The 20,556-nt window shown below is 32.5% G+C and overlaps 1 long non-coding RNA gene across 1 annotated transcript; it reads right to left on the reverse strand.

Annotated features, from left to right (window-relative positions):
- Nucleotides 1-418: 418 nt before the first annotated feature.
- On the reverse strand, nucleotides 419-19,697 carry LOC139846953 (uncharacterized). Its single transcript, XR_011759235.1, has 3 exons — nucleotides 19,420-19,697; nucleotides 18,890-19,060; nucleotides 419-628 (listed from the first exon to the last, which is right to left on the reverse strand). It is a non-coding gene; the product is annotated as an uncharacterized lncRNA (long non-coding RNA).
- Between the last annotated feature and the right edge of the window lie 859 nt (nucleotides 19,698-20,556).

A 20,556-nucleotide genomic window follows, 5' to 3' on the forward strand; every position in this document is an offset into this window, starting at 1 on the left:
GACCATATCTCCAAACTACTGAAATATAATGTAAATGAAAAACATCATTTGAAATGCGGGGGCTCTTAAACCCTATCATTGAGTATTAACGTAAATGAATACCAAAGCTTTTGTTATAGAGCTTTGCTGCAAATCCCAGCTAAGTTGCAATTGAAAATTTAATTCATATAAAATGCCTAATCTTAATAGCAAATGCATAAGTTGACAATACATAAAATACGGAGGATAACCATACTACTAACATCACCTTCGTCTAATATAAACTCACCTGCATGATGATTGAAATGAGCTCATTAACCTCCAAGATTTGGATTATGTTACTACGGTTAAAACAATATGTTGCACCGGTTGCAAAAGTTCCAATGACACCAGGTACAACCCATGTATATAATGAACCTATATAACTTACCTAATACAAGCAAAACTTGAATATAAACTTCACCACGATTACTTGAACTCGGTCATTAATTCTAGAACCCAAACGCGTACATTCAGGTCTCGGAGTAACAAACGGCGGCATATTAGCCGTCATTCCAACACCCACTTTTCCAATATCATCCGAAGTCATTGAATTGGTACCCCTTTTATACTCCATCGATAAAAAACACCCCGGGAAAAAGATATTTGTCTACGTTCAAAAACAAAAACTCAGAAATAAGAATGATTCAAGAACAACGATTCAATGATTCAAGATTCAAGAATAATTATATTAAAGTAATGCACATTTTAAAGGGTTCAAACAATAACAATGATTGCAGAACGGCAAACTAATAACAACAAAACACTAATAACAATTTTTTAGTAATATAAATAGACCTGAACACTAAACAGACCTGAACATTGCGCCAATATGCCATCAACTGGCGCATGAAGTTACAATTAATTTGTGTATTCAGGAAAATAATTAAGTAAACAATTAGACATCTCTATTCATCCAAATATCAACAACGTATGGATGAATTTACAAATCGGAAGATTTAAGAGCCCGTGAGTTGCACGGAAGCTCATAAAAGCAGTACTCCGTATTTGAAAATGTTAATATCAATATTTAATGTCTCTACGATACATATACAATAAAGAAACCCTTCACACCACAATTGTATGAAAGAAGATATTGTTAAATCACTTTCAAGGGTAGCACATAAAGAAGTAATTGATGTCGTGCGAGGTGTATATAAAGTAGCTATTATTTTTACAGGAAATACTATTAAATACAATATAATTTTACACAAGATATTTATTTATTTATTGAATGGATATACTTAAACCTTGCTACAACACTTATAGGCAGTGTACCTAATCGTACAGTAGTGTAGTTTTTAGTAAGTCCGGTTCGTTCCACAGGGAATCTTTTTAAACAAAGCTTAACGCTATATTAGTTTACTTTTATAAAAATACAAATATATATATAAGTAATATTATTATTATAAAAGGGGGGTTTTTACCGTTTAATGACCGGTTTGTCGATTTTAAAACTTTAGTCACAGTTAAAACCAAATGTAAAATATTAAAAATAAATACAAGACTTAAATTAAAACGTAAAGTAAATAACGATAATGAAATTGCGAATAATAAAAGTGCGATAAAATAAACTTGCGATAATTAAAAAGTACGATAATTAAAAGTGCAATTAAATAAAATAACAATAAAAATGCGATAATTAGAAGTGCAATTAAATATAAAATAAAGGAAATTAAATATGAAATAAAAGAATTATGCTTATTTAAACTTCCGTAATCATGATGTTTGACGTGTTGATTTTAGTTTTATGCCCATGGGTTAATTGTCCTTTGTCCTGGATTATTTAATATGTCCATCTGGTTTTTGTCCATAACAGTCCATCAGTCATAAATATAAAGTGCGAGTATCCTCGTCAAATTATCCTTATACCCGAAGTTAAATATTCCAACTAATTGGGGACTTAAACTGTAACAAGATTTTAATACTTTGTTTAATAATTACACCAGGATGTCGACTGAGTGTAATCCAAGGTTTTAATATTTTGTTATCAATTATACCAAGTGTCCTTGTACATAATTTCACCCCTGTTTTAATTATTCTAGTGGCTATTAATCCATTCCCGTGTCCAGTTAAATGAACGATTATTCGTACATATAAATACCCCGCCCATCGTGTCCGATCGAGTGTATATGGTAATTTATAGGGACGCCCAATTGTAAATCTTTATATTAACATTAACAAACTATCATTTAGTTAAACAAATATAAAGCCCATTAATAGACCATAGTCTAATTTCCACAAGTGTCGTTCTTTTGTCCAAACCCCAATTATGGTACAAAGCTCAATTACCCAATTTTAGTAATTAGCCCAACATCATGATTACTTCGGATTAAATAAGCATAATAATAACTTAGCTACGAGACATTAAATTAAAAAGGTTGAACATAACTTACAATGATTAAAAATAGCGTAGCGTTACACGGACAGAATTTCGACTTACACCCGTACAATATTCGCTAACATACCCTTATTATTAGGATTTAAAATTAAAATTAAAATTAAAATATAAATTATATATATATTTTTACGTATATATTGAAAGAGAGATAGATTAGGAATGTTAAAAATGATCAGAATTCGGTTTGCTTTATAGGGAGTTTCAGAGTTTGGGGCTCCGCGACTCGCGGCATTTTTTGCCTTCAAACTCCGCGAGTCGCGGAGTTTGCTTTTACATCTCACACAAGTTTGGCTCTTTGTTTACCGACGGTTTTAAATATTCATATAATATATAAATAATTATAAGAATTATTTAAATATTATATTATATTTATGTGAATAGTTGACTTGTAATTTTTAGTCCGTTGCATCGAGCGTTGAGAGTTGACTCTGGTCCCGGTTCCGGATTTTTGAACGTCCTTGCGTACAATTTAATATCTTGTACTTTGCGTTTTGAATCTTGTACTCTTGTAATTTCGAGACGTTTCTTATCAATAATTGGAACCTCTTTGATTGTCTTTTGTACTTTTGAGCTTTTTGGTCGTTTGCGTCTTCAATTCGTCGAATCTGTCTTTTGTCTTCACCTTTTATTATTTAAACGAATATCACTTGTAAATAGAACAATTGCAACTAAAAGCTTGTCTTTCTTGAGGAATAATGCTATGAAATATATGTTCGTTTTTAGCATTATCAAATATTCCCACACTTAAGTGTTGCTTGTCCTCAAGCAATATCGTCTTGAAATACTAGAATCACTTCTTTATTCTTCACACTTTGTACATCAGTGATTTCTATACGGCGGTATAAACAATGGTAGTAACGATATGGTTTACAGTCCCACATGACTATAAAAATTTAGATCCATTAAGGAAATTGGATCTTTATGAAAACATTTGATCTTTTGAAAATTAAATCTAGTTTTTACCCTAGATAAGTTTTCCGGAATCACCCTTCACCGGTGTTTGCAAAATATTTTTGTGGGTTTGGTGGGTTTCAGATTTGAAAATTTTAGCTCAAAACTTATGGTTTTGTGTCACCCACTTGCTAACCTTGTGGAAAGCAACACGTCCAGTTTACTTGTCCCGTATATTACCTTTCGGTAAACTACCGTCCGGTTGTAAAGGAAAGCGTTGAACAAGCAACTGTTAAGGCAATGTCCCCTGACATGCTTTTAATTATGGTCTATAACATGTCGGACACAATTACTATCCTTGGTAGGAGCAATAGTAAAGCTCACCCTTATGATTTTTCGGTCTGGCACAAGGTCCTGTCTTTGACCACTATGCAACCACCGTTCTTACGGTTGACACCCGATTTGGTTCAGGTGACCTAATGAATTCCAGGTGAATTCCTAGGATTTTACGTTCAATGGTAATGAACGCATTGAAAATAGGGTTTTCAGAAAACAAATCGGTTTGTAATTTTGATCAAAATATTTTCTCGTTCAAGCTCGAGTTTAGATATCATTGAATTCCATGAGTTTGTAATTCTCAATCTTTAAGGTCAATCTCAAGGATTGAGTAATATCAGGCTTAAAAGCTGATTTTTGATCATTTAAGGAGATTATCCTTTCTGGGGATCTGATTCATTAGTCTTATCCAGCTAATTTGCACGGTGCCCCCCCATTTTACGAGATAAATCCTTCTCATGGTTAGGATAAATCTGACCACTTGGCGACCCTGTTTAATGCTGAGGTTCGTGGATTTCCTGCTGATTTTAGTGATGACTTTTCTAGATTTTTCGTCAACCTACAGCTGGTCTGAACGACAACTTCTTGACCTAAATCAAGAAGCACGTTTCTTTTTCGGAAGACTTTACTTCCTTTTAATGATGGAATTGATTCATCGTGTAGATCCATCTTTCTTACAGTAAATCAGGTAAAACTTTTTAGTTTAGTCCAAAGCAAAAGTATTTTCAGTTATTTGTACAAAAATATGTGATATATGTTTTGAATAACTTGGTAAATTTTCCCACACTTGGCTTTTATTTTCCTTTTTATCGTCCTCTATTCCATTTTAAATGAATTTTAACATTTTGGTTTGTTTCTCAATTTATGTCCTTTCTGAGGTAACAATAATTTCGGTGTTAAAACCTAGTTTTATCGTTCATAAATATGTATAAACATGATTTTGAGTTCATTTAATTGAAAATTTTGAAAAATTTTACTAGATTTGGGTAGTCAGTATATAAGACTAGGGCTGTTCTTTATTATCAGAGAGCACTAGATTCTAATACAACTACTGCTTTACTAGTATTTTTAATGGTAAACCAGTGTTTAAGATAAAAATTTTAAAATCCGAAAGAATTTAACCCCTTCCCACACTTAAGATCTTGCAATGCCCTCATTTGCAAGAAATCAGTAACAATTTAAATTATTGAGGGTGATTTGTGTGAAAATGATTAAATTTTTACCAAAGTTTCCAAATATATTGGCGTTTATTTGCTGAATGATAAATGGTGCACATCATTTGTTCATTCCGTCTTGTTGTTATTTCACATATATTTTGCATCTTGTCGTCAAAATTAGTTGCTTTTGCTGAACTTAATGCCAGTCTTTGAAAATGCGTTGTTTTACCCTGTTGTGTACATAAGATAAACTGCAAACATATATACATATTTTTGAAGTTTGGTATATTACCCCACATTCAAAAATTATTAAAATCTAAGAATAAAAGTTAGACAATTATAAAAACTATTACAATATTAACATAAGTATTAAACGTATCAACATTACAAATTACAAAATAAATAAAACTAAGTAGACTAGGGATGATACTGGTACCAATAGAGGTTTTAGCATAACCATAGGTGCTATAAAATGCTTCGGCAGGGTTATACGTAGGATACGGTGGTTGCATCTCTATAGACCAGGGAGGGAATATGGGTTTTGGTGTAGGAATATAGTTTCTACCTATATGTTGGCAATGAGCTATGATTTGGTTTTGATGAACTTGCCAATCTTCAAATGCTCTCTGTCTAGCATTTTCGTACTCCTGTGAAGCTATTAACCTTTGCATTTCTTGCATTTCATTTCCCCCTCCTACATTACCTTGCTGTTGGTTTCTCTCAACCTGTGGATGTCTACCATGGTATTGTACTGCGGCGTTATTTCGCCTCTTCAAAACTTTCGCACCATGGTATACATTTAAACCTATAGTATCGCGGGGTTCTGGTTCTTCGACTAATAATCCCCCCCGACTTATATCCACACCGAGATATTCAGCAATCGAAGTAATAAAAATACCACCTCCTATTATGCTATGCGGTCTCATCCCCCTAACCATAGCTGATAAATAATAACCCACACAATAAGGTATACTTAAAGCGCTTTGTGGGTCTCGAATACACATATGGTAAAACAAATCCTGTTCATTTACCTTTTCCTTGTTCTTACCTCTTTGTGTAATCGAATTAGCTAAAAACCTATGAATCACTCTTAATTCAGCTCTATCTATATCCAAATAAGAGTAATTTTCCCCTTTGAATTGATGGCTTGTCATTTGACTCCATACACCGTGTGTATCAAAATTTTCATCTATCTTTCTACCATTTAGTATCAACCCTCTACAATCGGCAGATGCTAACTCCTCAGGCGTATATATACGTAAAGCCTGAGCCATGTCTAGTAAAGACATGTGGCGCATCGAACCTCCTAACAAAAATCTAATAAAAGATCGATCGGTTAAACTAGCTACCCGATCATTCAACTCTATACTACACAATAATTCTTCACACCATACTTTATATACAGGTCTACGCATGGTGAATAAACGTACCCAGTCATTAAAAGTAGAATTACCATACCTCTGTGTAAGTAATTCCCTAATTGGTCCGGCCAATTCTACAGCTTCTAAGGGTCCCCATTCTATGACCCTAGGTACGTCAATAACTTTAGAATGAAGAGTATGCAAACCCCTTTGGTATTTTGGATAATCTATCCAAAGTCTGTCAAATCTCAGGTTCGGGTGCAACTCTTCCAAGTGCATATCAGAAAATGTCATGACTGGATGAGGTATATCTTGCTTGTAGTAGTTATCCACCTCCTGTTGTTCCGCATTCTCAGCAGGAGCATTGCGATCTTGGGATGAAGATTCACCCCTTTCAGTCTGCAAAACACATCAAACACAATTTTTGTGCATCCAAATATGCATTAGTGTCAGCAAAATCATCAATCAAAATAATTACAATGACATGATCAATTTATATCAAACTTAAGCTCATTTACATATTTTCATCAAATCTACACTTTTTCAAAATAGCATATACGAAAATGTTCGCCAAGTTCATAAGCATTCAACTCAAATAACATGTCAAAATAATCATTACTAGCAATTAAACAAGTTTCAAATAGCATTATCTTTCAAAAATCAAGTTCATGAATTTTTAGACTTGAAAAAGTCCACTTTAATTCTCAAAATCATGTTTAGGCTCAAAGTTTGGATCATTTAACTATCTAAACATGTTACACTACTTAATTTAGCAACAATTCATGACAAAAATTGGCCATAACCTATTTATATCAAAAAGCCCCAAATTTGCTAAAGAACACAAACCCTAGATTACTCAAAATTTGAAGTTTAAGGCTTCTAATCATGTTAAATAGCATCAATCTAGGTTATACAAGCATAATACATAAACAATTTAAGCATAATTACACTAAAAAGCATCAAAATCAAATTGGGTATAAAATTGCTCAAGAACACTAATATTCGGATTAAATGGTGTTTAGGTGTAGAAATTTACCGTTTTTCTTGAGTAATTCCTTGATAGCATCCTTCTCAACATGATTTTAGTAAAAGATTTGATGATTAACGGTTAAAAATTGTGATTTTTGGGGGGTGTTTTTCGGGTTTTTTGCGCAGTGTTTGCGCAGTATGTGTGGGTGGTAGTGTGGACTGATCTGTTTTTTTACGTTTTATTTTTTTCTGTGTTTTGGTCCCTCCTCGACTCGCGGGGATTAAACCTCTAAACTCCGCGAGTCGCGGAGTTTTTTTTTTATATATATATATATATATATATATATATATATCTTATACTAATTAAAACAATTAAGTAATTAATTTTAAAATTTTGTTTCCCTTGTTATTTAGGACGAGGTCGTTTCGGATCGATGTCCTAGTCCGTCCTTCGATAAAATTTTAAAATTTGTCTTTTTGTAGCGATTGTTTTAAAAGCTAAGATTTTTGGGTTTTTTAATGTTTTTGGCATACTTTAATTCAATAAGATTAAAAATAATGATAATAAAAGTTCTCGTCCCTCCCTCGGGTAAAGCAATTTCGGTTCAAAGACCTAGTCTTCAACTTACGACGAATTTTAAAAATCATATTTTTAAGTTAATGAGATAAAGTAAATTTTTGTTTTTAAATTCACACAACTTAAATATAAAATTCAAAATTAATATTAAAAATTCACACCAAACTTAAAATTTGAAATGCATAAAAATAAAATTCATATTTTAAAAATTAAAAATTCACACCAAACTTAATTTAAAAATTCATATTATAAATTCACACCAAACTTATATTAATTTTTCAAATATTTACAATTTTAAATATATTGTTTTTACAAAGTTTACAATATTAATTTAAGATTTATATATTAATTTTAAAAACATGGTAAAAATAAAATTAAAAATCTTTTTGGCTTTTTATCCCACTTTAATCAATCAAATATTATCAAAAATTTGCGCCCCTCTTTTCGATAAAGTAATTTCGGTTCCAAGACCTAATTTAACTCATGACGAATTTTTGAAATATTTTGGGTTGATTGATTAAAGATATTTATACCTTAAGAATAAATGTTAAATTTCGCAGTGATGTAATAAATTTTTGAATGATATCAATAATTTCGGTTGCCAAACCTAATTTTATTCAATACCAATTTAATACTTTATAGCGAACAAATTAGCGTTTATTATCAAAAGGTTAAAAATAAAAAAAATAAAAATAAAAACTGTACAGACATACCTGTGAAATAGATTTCTTAGTTATATGATCTATCCCATTCATAAGATAGTCGGTTTAATTGGTTTTCCATAGCTACAAAGGCGTAACCTCGAGCATTCAGTGTTTTTTCTTCTAAACATATGAACGGTCCGTCTCTGCATAAAGTAACAAATTCGGTATTTGAATAGGTTTGATTATTTGAACATTTACCTCCATGTGACCATTTTCCGCATTTGTGACATCTTTCTAGGTGTCGTGCTCTTCTTTTCGCTGCGGATTTTGATTTTCCTGTAACTTATTATCTTTGCATCTGGATTCTTTTCTAACTCCGTCCATTCTTTCTCTGATTACTGATACTATTTCACTCGGAAGTGTGTCATTATTACGTTTAGTGATCAAAGCGTGTAGCATTAGACCATGGTTTAGTTCACAGGCAGTCTTCATTTTGTAAAAACCTAAAAAAAAAAAAAATTCAGAATGGGGGGAGAAGACTAGTTCTTTAGGGTCTGCTAGGGAAAGACCATTCGGGTTCTATTTTCGAGAACTACACGAAAACAGACAATCTAACTCTAACAGAAATACATATTATCCTTTAAAGACTTGATTCTCCCCACACTTAGTTAGCTGTGGTGTCGAAATTGTGATTAACTTCGTTGTCGACTTCCATCGGACTATCTATGTAGTGTTTAACTCTGTGACCATTAACTTTAAATTCAATCCCATTTGAATTTATCAATTCTACTGTTCCGTATGGGAAAACTCTTTTAACTATGAATGGTCCAGACCATCTTGATTTCAATTTTCCAGGAAATAGCTTGAATCGTGAATTGAAAAGAAGAACTCTGTCTCCTTCTTTAAATTCTTTTGAACTTCTGATTCTTTTATCATGCCATTTCTTCGTTCTTTCCTTATAGATTAACGAATTTTCGTATGCTTCATGTCTTAATTCTTCTAATTCGTTTAGTTAACTTAATCGTAGACGTCCGGCTTCATGTAAATCAAGATTACATGTCTTCAAAGCCCAAAATGCTTTGTGCTCAATTTCTACTGGAAGATGACATGCTTTTCCATAAACAAGTCTAAAAGGTGTGGTTTCAATTGGAGTTTTGTAGGCTGTTCTAAAAGCCCAGAGTGCATCCTCCAATTTAATTGACCATTCCTTCGGATTTGATCCTACGGTTTTCTCTAGAATACGTTTTAAAGCTCGGTTGGTATTTTCAACTTGTCCACTTGTTTGTGGATGATATGCGGTGGAGATTTTATGAGTTACTCCATATCTTTTAAGAACTTTCTCAAGTTGATTATTACAGAAATGAGTACCCCGATCACTTATTAAAGCTTTCGGTGTTCCAAACCTTGCAAAAAGACGTTTTAAAAAGTTGACTACAACTCGTGCATCGTTAGTTGGGAGAGCTTGTGCTTCCGCCCATTTAGATACATAATCAATGGCTACGAGTATATATAGATTATTATGAGATTTTGGAAATGGACCCATAAAGTCAATACCCCAAATGTCAAATACTTCACATACTTGGATGACATTTTGTGGCATTTCATCACGTTGACTTATTTTTCTGGCCCTTTGACAAGCATCACAGGATTTGCAAAGAAGGTGTGCGTCTTTGTAAATTGTAGGCCAATAGAATCCAGCATCATAAACTTTTCTTGCTGTTAGTTGAGGCCCATAATGCCCTCCTGTTGGTCCTGTGTGACAATGGTTTAATATTTTACTAGCTTCATCTCCAAATACACATCGGCGTATTATTCCATCGGGACAACTTTTAAACAGATGTGGATCTTCCCAAAAATAGTGTTTTATATCACTGAAGAATTTCTTTCGTCTTTGGTACGATAATCCTTTTTCAAGGAATCCACAAACTAAGTAGTTTGCATAGTCTGCAAACCATGGGATTTCATTATAATCTATCTTCAATAGATATTCATCAGGAAAGTTGTCTTGTATGGCCGATTCATTTAGAACTTCTAATTCGGGATTTTCAAGACGAGAAAGATGATCAGCGGCGAGATTTTCTGTTCCTCTTTTATCTCGGATTTCAATATCAAACTCTTGTAAGAGTAAGATCCAACGGATTAATCTTGGTTTAGCATCTTGTTTTGAAAATAGGTATCTAAGAGCAGAATGGTCGGTATAGACCACCGTTTTTGCTAGAACGAGATATGATCGAAATTTGTCAAAAGAAAAGACAATAGCAAGGAGTTCTTTTTCAGTAGTTGTATAGTTCGTTTGTGCTCCTTGTAACGTCTTACTAGCATAATATATAGGTTGAAATCATTTTTCAGTCCTTTGTCCTAAAACGGCTCCCATTGCAAAATCACTTGCATCGCACATTAGTTCAAATGGTAGATTTCAATTTGGTGTTATCATGATCGGCGCATTAGTGAGTTTCTCTTTAAGAATATTAAAAGATTTGATACACTCATCTGAAAAGATGAATGGAGCATCTTTTTCTAGGAGTTTATTCATAGGAGTGGCAATTTTAGAAAAATCTTTTATGAAACGTCGGTAAAAACCGGCATGTCCTAGAAAACTCCTAACTCCTCTAACATTGTGGGATGTGGAAGTTTAGCAATTACATCTACTTTAGCTCTATCCACTTCAATTCCTTCTTTTGAAATTTTATGTCCAAGAACGATGCCTTCTTTAACCATGAAATGGCATTTCTCCCAATTAAGTACTAGATTTGATTGTTCGCATCTAATAAGCATTCGTTCCAGATTAACTAGACATGATTCAAATGTATCACCGAAGACTGAAAAGTCATCCATGAAAACTTCCATGCATTCTTCTATCATGTCGTGAAAAATCGCCATCATACACCTTTGAAAGGTTGCAGGGGCGTTGCAAAGTCCAAATGGCATGCGTTTGTAAGCAAAAGTACCATAAGGGCATGTGAATGTGGTTTTCTCTTGGTCCTCGGGTGCTATTGGAATTTGAAAATATCCGGAAAATCCATCTAGAAAACAATAGTAACTATTTCCGGCTAATCTTTCCAACATTTGATCTATGAAAGGTAAGGGAAAGTGATCTTTTCTGGTGGCGTCATTCAATTTTCTATAATCAATACATACACGCCATCCTGTTACAGTCCTAGTAGGAATAAGCTCATTTTTCTCATTTGTAATGACAGTCATGCCACCCTTCTTAGGCACGCATTGAACTGGGCTTACCCATGGACTATCAGATATTGGATAAATTAGACCTGCGTCTAGCAGTTTAATAATCTCTTTCTTAACTACATCTTGCATATTAGGATTTAGTCTTCGTTGGCGTTGCACATACGTTTTATGACCTTCTTCCATAAGGATTTTATGTGTGCAATACGAAGGACTTATTCCTTTAATATCATGAATCTTCCATGCAATGGCTGGTTTATGAGCTTTCAACACAGAAATGAGTTGTGATTTCTCATTTTCAGTAAGAGAAGACGATATTATTACATGTAATTCAGATTCACCATGTAAATAAGCGTATTCCAAATGGTTTGGAAGTGGCTTTAACTCTAATTTCGGAGGTTCTTCTATCGATGATTTATATCGATATCTGTCTTCTTCTTTTAGCATTTGAATTTCTTCTGTTGTTGGTTCATATCCATTAGCTATAAGTGTAGCTAACATTTCAGCTTCATTAATTGGTTCATTACCTTCTCCTAAAGAACATTCTCCTGTTCCTTGTAATTCTGGAAATTCTTCTAATAATTCTGCATGTGCATCTATAGTTTGAATATAATAACATGTATCATCTGCAGATTGCGGTTGTTGCATTGCTCTATCAACTGAAAAGGTAACACTCTCATCCTCTATACTTAGGGTCAATTTCTTACCGAACACGTCTATCATTGCTTTAGCCGTGTTTAAGAATGGTCTTCCTAATATGAGAGGAACTTGAGAATCTTCTTCCATGTCCAGAACAACAAAATCTACTGGAAATACTAAAGTACCAACTTTAACTAGCATGTTCTCCATTATCCCTCTAGGATATTTTATTGATCTATCGGCTAGTTGTATGCTTATTCTGGTTGGTTTCAATTCTCCAAGGTCTAGTTTAGCGTATAGTGAATACGGCATTAGATTTATACTAGCACCTAAGTCTGCCAATGCTTCTATTGAACTAAGACTACCCAGAAAACATGGAATTGTGAAACTTCCTGGATCAGATAATTTTTCTGGTATCTTATTCAACAGCACTGCTGAACAATTAGCATTCATAGTAACAGCCGAGAGTTCTTCCATTTTCTTTCAATTTGAGATTAGATCTTTCAAGAATTTAGCATATCTAGGCATTCCTAAAATCACATCAATGAAAGGAAGATTTACATTTATCTGTTTAAACATATCCAAGAATTTGGATTGCTCGGCTTCAAGTTTCTCTTTCTTCATTTTACTCGGGTAAGGAAGTGGTGGTTGGTATGGTTTAACATAAGGTTTAGCCTTAACTGTGTTATCTTCATTAACCTTTTCAACTACCGGTTCTCTTTCCTTATCTTGATCAGGTTGTGGTTCTTGTGGAGTAGGAATAGCTTCATCAGAAGTTACAGGTATTTCAGGTGGTTTAAGCATTGTACCACTTCTTGTGGTAATGGCTTTAGTTGTTTCATTCCGGGGGTTAGCATTTGTATCACTAGGTAGACTTCCTGGTTTTCTTTCACCTATTAACCTTGCTAGGTTACTTACTTCTTGTTCCAGATTTTGAATAGAAGCTTGTTGATTTCTAAATGCTTGAGCATTTTGTTCATTGGTTTGTTTCTGAGATGTGAAAAACTGTGTTTGAGTTTCAACTAGCTTCGTCATCATATCTTCTAAATTCGGATTTTTATCATCGGTTTGTTGTGGTGGTTTGTTTTGAAAATTAGGTCTTTGCTGATTGTAAGTATTATTGGATACTTGTTGATTGCTAGGACCTTGTTGGTTGTTGTATGAAATATTTCTGTTATAATTCTGGTTTTGATTGTAAATCGGTCTTGGCGGTTGATAATTATTCTGATAATTATTTCCAGGCCTTTGGTTTATGTATGAAATATTCTCTCTTTGTTCCATTGTTAATTCAATACTGAGACAATCTTTTGTCAAATGTGGTCCTCCACACTGCTCACAACTAATTCGTATTGAGTGAATATCCTTAGTCATCTTTTCCATTAGTCTCTCGACAGCATCTATCTTTGCGGAAATGGAATCTAAGTCATGGCTAGAATCGGCTCTAGCTGCTTTAGATGATCTAACGATATCTTTTTCTTGGCGCCACTCATGTGAGTGGGAAGCAGTGTTATCAATAATTTTGTAAGCATCAGTTTCGGTTTTCTTCATAATAGAACCACCAGCTGCTATATCTATGTCTTTCCTTGTAGTGATGTCGCATCCTTGGTAAAATATTTGTACTATTTGACAGGTGTCTAAACCATGTTGCGGACATCCTCTTAATAACTTTTCATATCTTGTCCACGCCTCATATAGAGTTTCATTTGGCTTCTGTGTAAACGTAACAATTTCTGCTTGAAGTCTTACGGCTTTAGATGCAGGAAAGAATTGTTTAAGAAATTTTTCAACTAAAACGTCCCATGTATCGATCGCCCCTTCAGGTAACGATTCCAACCAATCTTTGGCTTCTCCCTTTAAAGTCCAGGGAAATAACATGAGATATATCTGTTCATCCTCCACTTCTCGGATTTTAAATAGTGTGCAGATCCTATTAAAGGTACGTAGATGTTCATTTGGATCTTCCTTCGGCGCACCACTAAATTGGCATTGATTAGTCACCATGTGTAGAATTTGTCCTTTGATTTCATAATCTGGCGCATTAATGTCTGGATGAGTAATTGCGTGACCTTGGCCAGTGCGTTTAGCTCTCATTCGGTCTTCCATACTTAAAGGTTCCAGATTCTCCATAATTGAATTTGTTGAATCAGAATCACTAGAGGATTCTGATTTAATGGTTCGTTCCTCAACAATTTCTGTTTGAATGATTGGTGGTTCCGGAGGAAATTTTAGTGGTTCAGGATCTACGAATCGTTCCTGAATATTCTCCGGATTCTCAATTGTGAGGTCGGGTTCAAAAAATGGATTATCGGAAATTTGAACTGGAGTACTTGGTCGACTGGATGACGATTCTAAAGAGAAATCAACGGCAGTAATATTTGCTAAATGTCTTGATCTAGTTACAGGTGGTGAACGTACAAAAGGTGGTGAACGTCTTGCTCGGTGCATTCACTGAATATCCTATTAGTTTTTAAAAGGAAAGAAAAATTATAATAAGTTATCCAATCAATAGACTTTTCTGATTTTGCCCACGTTTCGAATAGCCAAAAGATGCAGCAGAGGGGCAGGATTCGTTTGGTCTCAATATAATTGAGGACTGTTTGGCTCCAATAACCCGGTCCACGTACAAATCCAACTATTACTACGAACCAGAAAATTTTGATGTCTATCAATTTAACCACTTAAAATAAATTTTCGATATTTTAAGAAATTTAGATAAGAAGTAGAATAAAAATCTATGTCCTAAAACTAGAATAGCGAGAAATAAGAAAGAAAAAGAGTTCGTCGAAAAAGGTCGAAAAAGAAAAATGGTTAAAAATAAAAGGTGACGGAAAAATAAAAGAAACTTATAAAACTTAAAAATACTTGACTAACCTAACCTTATTACTACAACTAACTTAAAATTATAATCGCAAATTGAGATTACTAATTGGAATGATAATTGATACATAGGTAAAAGATGTCTAAAAATATTAAAGCTTACAGGAAAAACTATATCCCAAATGAAAATAACTTAAAAAGAAACTAAAACTTAAAAAGGCGTCGCAAAATTCTAAAGCACCTAAATCTTAGTCTAAAGAAAAAGCACTTAAGGAATTCTACGGCAAAGCCTAAAAATCTAGAAGTAAAAATAATTATGGCAAAAACTAAGTTTAAAACTAAATATGAGCGAAAAATACAAATATTACGCTAAAACGATTGAAAAGGGACAAAATATAAAAATACACTAAAAGTTGTAAAAAGTACAATTTTTATAAAAATATTATTTTTATATTATTTATTTATTAAAACTATTTATTTTACAATTTAATTAAACTAATTTAACTAAAATATAAATTAAATAAAAAGTAACTTAAAATAAAACTAATTATAATAATAATAATTATTTAGAGTTATAATAATAATAATTAATAATTACTCCGTAATTAATTGCAGTTAGGGTTTCTGTAGGTGTCAGGTCTCCTCCGCGAGTCGCGGTATTCGATGCAGCAAACCCCGCGAGTCGCGAGGTTCCAGAATTCAACTGACAGGTTATTTAATATTCGACGCGTTTTTTTTTTTTTTTTCTGTTTTTATATTTTCTGTTTTATATCAAAATATTTGTAAAAAAAAAAAAACTTATATTTAAAAACTAAAATAAAAATAGAATTACTTTATAATTTTATAAATAAAAATCTTAAAGCTAGATTTATATATATATATATATATATATATATATATATATATATATATATATATATATATATATATATATATATATATATATATATATATATATATATATATATATATATATATATATATATATATATATATTTTTTTTTTTTTCTTTTCGGTTTTTTATATTTATAAAATATATTTATAAAATAAATTAAATAAAACTTATATTTTTACAAACTAAAGAAACTTTATAAAACTTAAATATTTATCAAACTCCTAAAAATATTTATATTTTTGTTTTTCTTTTTATATTTTCGAATAATTAAAAAAAACGTAAATTTTTTTTACAAAAACGTATTTTTATAAAAACGAATTTTAATAAAAGTAAACTAAAAATCTTTTTTTTCTTCTTATATTAGCGTTGCGCTTCCGGCTTTTAATAGTTCCCCGGCAGCGGCGCCAAAAATATACTTGATGTCGTGCGAGGTGTATATAAAATAGCTATTATTTTTACAGGAAATACTATTAAATACGATACAATTTTACACAAGATATTTATTTATTTATTGAATGGATATACTTAAACCTTGCTACAACACTTATAGGCAGTGTACCTAATCGTACAGTAGTGTAGTTTTTAGTAAGTCCGGTTCGTTCCACAGGAAATCTTTTTAAACAAAGCTTAACACTATATTAGTTTACTTTTATAAAAATACAAATATATATATAAGTAATATTATTATTATAAAAGGGGGGTTTTTACCATTTAATGACCGGTTTGTCGATTTTAAAACTTTAGTCACAGTTAAAACCAAATGTAAAATATTAAAAATAAATACAAGACTTAAATTAAAGCGTAAAGTAAATAACGATAATGAAATTGCGAATAATAAAAGTGCGATAAAATAAACTTGCGATAATTAAAAAGTACGATAATTAAAAGTGAAATTAAATAAAATAACAATAAAAATGCGATAATTAGAAGTGCAATTAAATATAAAATAAAGGAAATTAAATATGAAATAAAAGAATTATGCTTATTTAAACTTCCGTAATCATGATGTTTGACGTGTTGATTTTAGTTTTATGCCCATGGGTTAATTGTCCTTTGTCCTGGATTATTTAATATGTCCGTCTGGTTTTTGTCCATAACAGTCCATCAGTCATAAATATAAAGTGCGAGTATCCTCGTCAAATTATCCTTATACCCGAAGTTAAATATTCCAACTAATTGGGGACTTAAACTGTAACAAGATTTTAATACTTTGTTTAATAATTACACCAGGATGTCGACTGAGTGTAATCCAAGGTTTTAATATTTTGTTATCAATTATACCAAGTGTCCTTGTACATAATTTCACCCCTGTTTTAATTATTCTAGTGGCTATTAATCCATTCCCGTGTCCGGTTAAATGAACGATTATTCGTACATATAAATACCCCACTCATCGTGTCCGATCGAGTGTATATGGTAATTTATAGGGACGCCCAATTGTAAATCTTTATATTAACATTAACAAACTATCATTTAGTTAAACAAATATAAAGCCCATTAATAGACCATAGTCTAATTTCCACAAGTGTCGTTCTTTTGTCCAAACCCCAATTATGGTACAAAGCCCAATTACCCAATTTTAGTAATTAGCCCAACATCATGATTACTTCGGATTAAATAAGCATAATAATAACTTAGCTACGAGACATTAAATTAAAAAGGTTGAACATAACTTACAATGATTAAAAATAGCGTAGCGTTACACGGACATAATTTCGACTTACACCCTTACAATATTCGCTAACATACCCTTATTATTAGGATTTAAAATTAAAATTAAAATTAAAATATAAATTATATATATATTTTTACGTATATATTGAAAGAGAGATAGATTAGGAATGTTAAAAATGATCAGAATTCGGTTTGCTTTATAGGGAGTTTCAGAGTTTGGGGCTCCGCGACTCGGGGCATTTTTTGCCTTCAAACTCCGCGAGTCGCGGAGTTTGCTTTTACAGCTCACACAAGTTTGGCTCTTTGTTTACCGACGGTTTTAAATATTTATATAATATATAAATAATTATAAGAATTATTTAAATATTATATTATATTTATGTGAATAGTTGACTTGTAATTTTTAGCCCGTTGCATCGAGCGTTGAGAGTTGACTCTGGTCCCGGTTCCGGATTTTTGAACGTCCTTGCGTACAATTTAATATCTTGTACTTTGCGTTTTGAATCTTGTACTCTTGTAATTTCGAGACGTTTCTTATCAATAATTGGAACCTCTTTGATTGTCTTTTGTACTTTTGAGCTTTTTGGTCGTTTGCGTCTTCAATTCGTCGAATCTGTCTTTTGTCTTCACCTTTTATTATTTAAACGAATATCACTTGTAAATAGAACAATTGCAACTAAAAGCTTGTCTTTCTTGAAGAATAATGCTATGAAATATATGTTCGTTTTTAGCATTATCAGTAATTACTATTCCTCCTAAATACCCTCTAATGTTACCTTCCAAGGCATGATTGTACATGAATTTCTCTGAATTTTATTCGGTTCAATGTACCACCCAGAGTCACAAGAACAACTTGTTCATCACTTTCACCATTATCAGTTACACAAAAAAAATGTACTCAAAAAAATATAATTAATTATGGTGTTGATAGGTTGTGTTGGTAAATAGTTTGACTCACTCATACATGTGTTGATTCAAAGGTTATTTTTTTATATCTAATATGTCAAATGGGTAAAACTTACAATGGCTCAAAGACTCGAACTAAAACAGCTTTGATGAGTATAAGCCTCCAAAGGTGTACATTGGTAAGTCACATAATTCATAAGATTGGAATACTAAATTTCGTAATCATAGCTAAGTAGCGTACTTAAAAAAAACTTAACGTGACCCATATTCAATAACTTCTTATTTGCCCCATAAACATTGTGACATGTAAACCCAACCCATGTGACTTGGCACCTCTACTAATGACAATAACAAATTGAAACCATAAACCATATTGCACCTGATTGAAGTTAGAGGAAAATGGAAATTAGAGGCAACTTACCTTGTATACCTTGTATTAATGGCCTGAAATTGCAACCTTAACATTAGGATTCTGTGTATATGTAGGCATGTTCTCGTGTATGTGTTTCGGCCACAGATTAATTCTACCATCCATCGAGATCAAAACATTTGGAGAAAGATCTATAAATTTGTAAGTAGTTTGAAAGTAATTCTGCAAAAGAGATTAAGGTTTAATTAACTCGGAACTTTAGTGTCGTTATTCAAAGTTTGTACGAACAATTTATAAAGTTAACATGTCAACAGTGTGAAAATAACATCATTTAAATGAGGGATCAAGATCAAATAAGAAGTGAAATACTCCATATTTGCACTGTTGTAAAAAGTACGATTACTCTCGATTAACCCCCATTTACTCTTGTTTAAGAACATACCGATTCAATTTTCCAAAATCGAGTTAGTTGGTCAAAGTTGGTAAATGGGTCAAAATCGAATTTGTTGGTCAAAGTCAAAATTGGTAAGCATTTTAATATGAAGTCAAAATTTTCTAACTAAAATGCAAAATCCAATTACCAAGTACATTAATGTCTGCATCATGGTACTTGCAGAAATCTTCTTTACCCTTAAGTGAACGGCTACAGATTGTAATACCAAAATCCGACCCAAGAGGATATCCACCCACAAACGCTTCTGTAAAGACAGCTAATTGGGATCCATACGAAGCCGCTTCAGCTAACGACCTCTCAGCCTTATCTTATCTGATGGAGATAATCAGTCGCCCTCCAATCATCTCACATGTTAACCAGCTTCTAAGTCTAATAAATGAGAATTCGTATTAACGCACCATAAGTATCATCAAAACTGGATAGCATTAACAACATCCGTTTCTTTTAAGACATTTGTTAATGCCTCCACCTCAAACCTATTTACACCGGTGTCGTCACGTTGAGAAATCTCATCTCATCGCTTTCTCAACACGGACTCATAACTTTGTCGTGCAAATTCTGTAGCGTTTTCTTACAGGGTCACTTACAGGAGCTTAAAAATTTGCACCATACTACAACAATACCAACACATAGCATCAGACCTGAACACTAAAAATTAAGTAAACAATTAGACATCTCTATTCACACTGTTACCTGACTGAATCTTCATCACAGTTGTTAAGAAATATTCAAGTTTGGGTAGTGCAAATCATATAGTAATTTTAGGTAGGAGATGCTTAAGAAATTCTTAAAAATATATTACCATGTCCATAGGTTATCAATATATCTATACATCTATACATTTATACATCCATATGATAGCAAAAAAAAAATATGTTACGATGATTAAATGAACATACCTTTGCACTATGGTCACCACAAAGAGTTTTGTATTTCTTCTGGATATTGTTATGAGATCCCCCGAGAATGACGTCGACTTCTCAAAGTACAACCTAACGATATGATCGATTTAACAGGGCAAAAGAATGAGAAATTATAAACCCTTTGATTTGCATAGGTGTCATCTTTATTCAATCGACTGCGAAATTGATTTATATTTTGAATAACACCTCGATTGAATCTATAGATAAAGAAATCACATCTTTATTCAATCATCGATCGTTCATTGTGATCTTAAGATCAATTAGGTGCCTGTAAAGCCGGCCATAATAGGAAGAATTGAAGTGACGATTTTGAATGAATGAAAGTGGAGATGAATAGATGA

This window comes from Rutidosis leptorrhynchoides, chromosome 5, assembly GCF_046630445.1.
Source record: "Rutidosis leptorrhynchoides isolate AG116_Rl617_1_P2 chromosome 5, CSIRO_AGI_Rlap_v1, whole genome shotgun sequence".
Lineage (NCBI taxonomy): Eukaryota > Viridiplantae > Streptophyta > Magnoliopsida > Asterales > Asteraceae > Rutidosis > Rutidosis leptorrhynchoides.